Below are 6,365 nucleotides of genomic sequence, written 5' to 3'. Positions count from 1 at the left end.
GAATATCTACCCCCAAAGCTGATATAGACTTGTTCTTCCAGTCTTGCATTATTTCCTATCCCAAGCAACTCCTTCTGTGAGGCAAAAGAAAACTATAATATGTAGTTCAGTACAAAATGTTCAGGCACTAACAAGAACTGCATTGGTACATAAAGGGCAAGTCAGTTACTATTGCACAAAATTAATAAAAATGGTCCTTAAATATGAAGTTGTTTAAAAGTCTTCTGGCTAATAAAAAGATTCAAAACATTTTTTTATAGTGTCTGTACCATCTACTGTTATAAACTGGAGTAGTTAAATTGTGGGAAAAGCTGAGAATCATTTGTCAAGGGTCCAACAGAAATAGGAAGTTGATTATTTTTCCATTAGCCTTATGTACCTTAACCAGGCTACATAAAACCAAAGTCACTGTAAGACATCCTAAAACTTGTAATTGCATGCAGATAGTCTTTGCCCTTATCCCCTGTTGGAAAGGGGAACTAAGGAGAGAACTGCAGGATAAGCAGTGCTGTTGGATACCTGGCCAGGCTCAAGGGCTTGCTTTCCATCTCCTGTGGCTGCCAAGGTGAGGAAGAGAAAAATGCAATAAATTTTAGTTCAATGACTCTTTCTCTTTGTGAAAGAAATGGAAAAACTGAAGGCTGCATGGTGAGTTTTTCCTCCTTTATGTGAAACCCTGAGGAATCAATACTGATTTTTAATTAAGCAGTGCTTTCAGGTATTCTCCTTCTTGATAAACTTAAAGGAATATAGAACTTAAACTTCTGATAATTTATTTTTGTACTTTAAAGCATTCCTTCGTATACCATGCATAAGACAAAATGGGAACTGAGATAACCTTAACACATAAATGTAAAAAAATTATCAGAAATGTATTGTTTTAAATGTGATTAAAACCAAACTAGTTAGATACTAAAAATAATAGTGCTTTTTTTAAGAATAGGTGCACTAAAATTTAACCAATTATTGTAAGTTGATTTATTAAGGTAGTCAATAACTTTAGTTCTTTTTAGTTACCAGCTCTTACTGATATTTACTACTTGACTATATGAGTACACGGTGTACTGTATCTGGCTGGGTCAGTTTTTGTGTGTACACATCAGCACTGTTCAGTTCACCATATGATTACACAGTTCTGTGTGGCTTAATAAAATATTATTTAACTTAAAATTTTGGAACTTTCTGGTCTACCTAATACCTCCAAAGTCAGTGGAATCAGTGAAAGGAATTTTTTATTAATTTCTCTTCTGGTGTTAGCAATAGCATTTGTGAAAATGGCAAATATATTTTGTTAACTTTCAGTTTAGAATGCTTTATAGAAAATGCATATAGATACATTGCCTTTAATGAATACAGTATGTATACAACGTTTGGAGTCCTGGACAAGTGAAGTTAGCTGATCTGCAGATGAGCCTCTGTTCTAGAAAGGGGTAGATCTAGAAGCATGTGGTCTAAAGGGATAACAGATCCTTAAATTAAACAAGTTGGTAACTATTTAATATAAAATGTTATTTTTTCTTTTCTAACTTTCATACTTAGAATAACACAACTCCCCGGCCTTCTACATCTGAATTCTGTCTTGGTGCAATTTCTTTTTCCTGCCAGCAGCAGCAAATGCCCATGTTGCCCAGATTTGCTCAGAGCTTCCTTTCATTAAGCCTAACATGGATCCAGAGGAATCAGTCTGCTGTGAAGGGTCAGCACTAAAGGTTCAGAGATGCTTTAAAGCCCTAAAACGTTCCTGTATCACAGTTTATGACTAAGTGGGAGCAGGCACATCCTTCTTGCATGAAGCAGAGAAGGATTGAGAATCAGGAGCTTAAAAATGGGGTGATGAGCAACCTACAGAGCCCAATGGTCTCCAGCAGCTTAGGTGCACTTACACTATCAAAAGAACTGTAATCATGAGTCATTTTAAATGGATTTTCTTAAATTTGCCAGCTTGCACTGAAACATTGGGAATTTACTTAGCAATCACAGCTTGTGTTAAAATCTATAGCGCAGTTACAGTTTCTACCTACTTTTCTGACCAAATTAAAGCATAATTGCTTTGTCTTCAGTGCAATTTCACCAGTGCTGTTCGGTTTGACTTGTCCTCGGAATATTTTGAATAACCACCTAATTAGACCAAGATGGACAACTTTTAACTTAAAAACTTAACTTATATAAAATGAAGCATTTATCTTGCTGTGAGCTAAATGCTTAGAAATTACATTAAGAACTGACCAGGGCAGACTGGAAATAGAGCAAATTTAGCTGCCTAGCAAGAATGGAAAAAAAAGAAGCATTTCACAGTTTTTGAATCCACTTTAACACAGAAAATTACATGTTTTCAGGTTGTCACATTCTGAGGCATGTACTTCTGTGGTAACACATTTTACTGCATTTACTATGTAAATTGAGCAAAACCAATTTTGTTGTAGTGCTTAACTATAAGGAATGACGGAAAAAACAAGGTGATTTGGGAAATAATTTAATCAGTGAGAAACGAAATAAGTACAAATGGAAATAAATGTCAGAATAGAACTAACTCAGGAGGAAACACTATTGTTTTATACATAAGCTCCTTCTTTAGTGATGTATGTGGAGCTACACTGATGGTTTTGTAGCTATCCATCTGTACCAATTAGAGCATCTTTACACCAAAGCTCTTACCAAACTACATCAGCACTTTTGTTAGAAGATGAAAAATGACAGAAAAATGAAGTCCAGAAGCTTTGTTTGTTAGTTTGTTTACTTATTTAAATGACAAATACAGAAGTGGTAGGGAGAAGTCAGCTGCTTTAAAAATAAGCGAATTACAAAAATGTATGCGGAGAGCTTTATTGTCCAAAGAGACTCTTTAGGGGTCTTGTATAACCAGTAAGATTGTTCAAGAATATTAAATATATTGTATGAAGAAAGAAATAACTGAGATACAATGATGTTATCCAACTTAATATATGTGAAACAGCATGCACAGCTTCGCTCATATGACTAGCCTCTCTGAAACCAAAATGTACACCCTTAGATCAATAGGCAAGTCATTTGCTTGGGTATGGATTCACAGGATCAAACCCTTTAAGTGTAGCTGTTGTGCAGATAGTTCTGACTACAAGGTTAATGTGACTATTTGACAAAATAAGACTGTTGCCATGAAGCACAATGTAACCTGTGAATCCCATCATTCACTATTAATCCCAGCAGCAAATCAGCAGTGCCCCAAGTATTTGTAGAGGTTTGTGGTGAATTACAGGTTAGGGAACATGATTATTGAGTGTGGAAATATTGAAATGGTTGGAACTCATTCTTGCTACTCACCCAAAACTGTCTTCTCTAAGTGCCTGTCATTGTACCTTCCAGAAGACATAGACTTTAAGCATTTTATCTGTGTCACAGGCCATGGCTATTTTAAAAGCTGGTGTTAATAAGAGGTCTTCCTAGGAAAGCTCAGAAAACAAAGGATACAGGATTTATTTAGATAATAATGCAGTGTTCTATTTTTTTCTGCCTCCACATGTCTGGATATTCGACCAAGAAAATTTTGCTTTGACTGCAATCTTTCCCAGCTACTTCACATGTGAAATTCACGGTCCCATTGTTCAGTGGCATATGAAGCAGTTCTTGCTTGGATTGCTTTGATATTCCAAACAAGTCAGTCCTCTTCTGTGCAAAGTTTTCTGAAGGAGCAACATTTTCAATCTCATGATGCTTTCAGCAGAGAGCACAGCACCTGAGAAAACAGCAGCACAGCATTCATGGTCTTCTTCTGTATCTGGGTTTTCCTCAATGCCATGTACATCCCTCTGCCACTGAGTAATCAAAGCAGGTTTCCTGTTCTGCACTTCTGAAGGCTTCCAGAAGATAGATACAGGTTTCTCAGGAAGTATTCACAGCTGGGCTATTAGAGAGAGATGCTGGGGACAAGAGCAGGCAGAGATGAGCAGAAAAGAGGATGGACACTTGCTCTTTTTTTATGCTTCCCTCGCTAGCTCTGTGTATTGGGGTCTGCATTACTCAGTTCCATGATGCAGTTGGGTATGTGCGTCGCGCTGCAGAATTGCCATTCCCCTCCACACAAAAATCTCTGATTCCAGACTTCCTAGCGGCCACGGTACTCTCTTCTCTCAGTTATCATAGTAAAGGCTGCCATTTTTTCCCCCTATATTTTACACTGTGGCTTTTCACCTGATTTATTCTTTTTGTTATTATTTCCTCTTATCAAGCCACACTGAAAATTAGTATCCTTTCTCCACCAATTTCCCTAATAACATCCCTAAAATGCATTGTAATGTTAAAACAAATACTGTATTTCCAGAACTAGTTCACCAGTTTTCATTTTTTCTTAATTATTTTTCTATCTCCTCAGAGTTCAGGATGTATGTTTGTATGTGTGTACACATATATGTATTTATTTTCTGGAACTGACTATAGCACCACAATGGCAAACACTTAAGCAATATCTTATTAGAGCTCCAAAATACTTATAATTATCTATAAACAACAGAATACAAAAGAGATCTTCACCTTTTCTGTAGCACCAATAGAGTAAACAGTACTACTGTGGGAATTATTTGTCATGGCTGATTGGAGGGATCAAAAAGGAATATTTGAAGGAAGGGCAAAATAAAATTCCTTGATGCATTATTTATTTTATGAGAAACTATAATAAAATTCTGGTTATGCACTACTGTAGTATGAATTCAATTTTTTTATTTTATTGGAGTCTAACCATTGTAGTAATTGATATTTAATGGCTCCACCTGAATTTTCAAAGCTTTGCATGCTGTAGAGTCTCACTAATCTTGTTAAAGTCAATGAGAGCAGTGTTTCTAAATCCCAGGCAACTCCTTGGAAGTTTAACAATTATGTCAGAAATCCTCATCATGAGGATGATTGGACTGGAACACATTAGGGAGACAGTGATAGCTTCCTAGCCAATCTCAGCATTTTGGAAGGAAGAAAGGAAATAATTCAGAACTTACGTAGATGAATTCCAGGATTCTATATAAGGATATAGATGTTCCATATGTATCGACATTAAAGCCACATGAGAAATTATATAATAATTTGGAAAAAACCACATTTAATATGAGATGGTATTCTTTCTCCTCAGGAAGCTGTTAAATAGCATGAAGCAGCTGTAAGAGTAGTAATGATAATAATAGACAAAGAAATTTGCCACACAAAAGTTTTCTCTTTTTTCTCTCAAATGTAGTATTTATCTCAAAAGATTTGCATGTCAAACAAAAGGATCAGCCAGAGTCTCTATTAAGATTGTTGCAAGGAGCTAGGGAGAAGGAGGTGTGGGAAAGGTTACAGTCAGAACCTCTGCAGTGAGGCAAGGAAATGGAGAATTAGTTTCTGGGAAAATAATATCTTCTTTTCTCTAATACAATTCTCCAATCACTGTTAGAAATTACTTTTTCAAAGTCCACTTATTCTGGGAGCAATTTGTTTGTTTTCTATGCATTTGTAACAAATATTCATATCTAAATAAAAAAAAAACTTTGAACTTTCAAGTACATGAATAAACACAATAAAAGCAAGTTATTTTGTGAGTTGTAGGATTATTAATGATTAATTTTCTACATATTTTAATGTTGTCCCCTAACTCTTCCAAGAAAAGTAACCCTAAGTTTTCCATCATCTCATGACATCCACCAGAAGCATGTGCTGTGGCTAGTCAGGGTCCTAGATGTGTGCTTGCCTGGCCATCTGTCAGATTCCAACCCCAGTCAATAACTGTCTCCTTCTGTCTGAATTTGTGTCTTTCTCACATCAGAGATGCATATTTGTTTCTCCTCCTTCAAGCTGCCAATTTTCATGAAGCTTGTAGTAACCTAATCATTGTAGAAACTTAAAACACTCTCTTTTGTCTTGTAAAATTGGATCAACAGATTAACATGTTGGTAGGGAAGAAGAGATGGGCAGATATAGAAACAAAGTCTTAATTTATTTTGCATAAGAAACCTTAATTTTCTTTCAAAAGCTATTAGAAAAGAAAACACAATCAATTTTCAGATTTATTTATTTATGCACAGTTTAAGTTAAATAAATCATGAAGGTACTTCTTAAGCGCTGTAAATGTATCAAAATGTTTCTCGGCAGTGGGAATAGTCTACAAGATTTGGATTTTGAAGTGAGAATAGTATTAAGAACCTATTGCTGTGTGTAATTTGCTTTACTGGAGGATAACTCAATGTTTCAAGGAGTTTCTGCCCCAATGGACCTTTACTTGGAATCATTTATGTTATTCATTCAGCTTTCAGGATTTTGTGTAGCATTATACTGCGCATCATCTATTAGCTGTTTTCCTGGACACCCCTGATTCTAATTGCTGTCATACATGAAGCATTAGACCAATAAATCTGGAAGAGTTATGT

The sequence above is a fragment of the Acanthisitta chloris genome, unplaced genomic scaffold, assembly GCF_000695815.1.
Source record: "Acanthisitta chloris isolate BGI_N310 unplaced genomic scaffold, ASM69581v1 scaffold6779, whole genome shotgun sequence".
NCBI lineage: Eukaryota > Metazoa > Chordata > Aves > Passeriformes > Acanthisittidae > Acanthisitta > Acanthisitta chloris.
The sequence above is the reverse complement of the archived record's forward strand: the minus strand, read 5'-3'. Positions refer to the sequence as shown.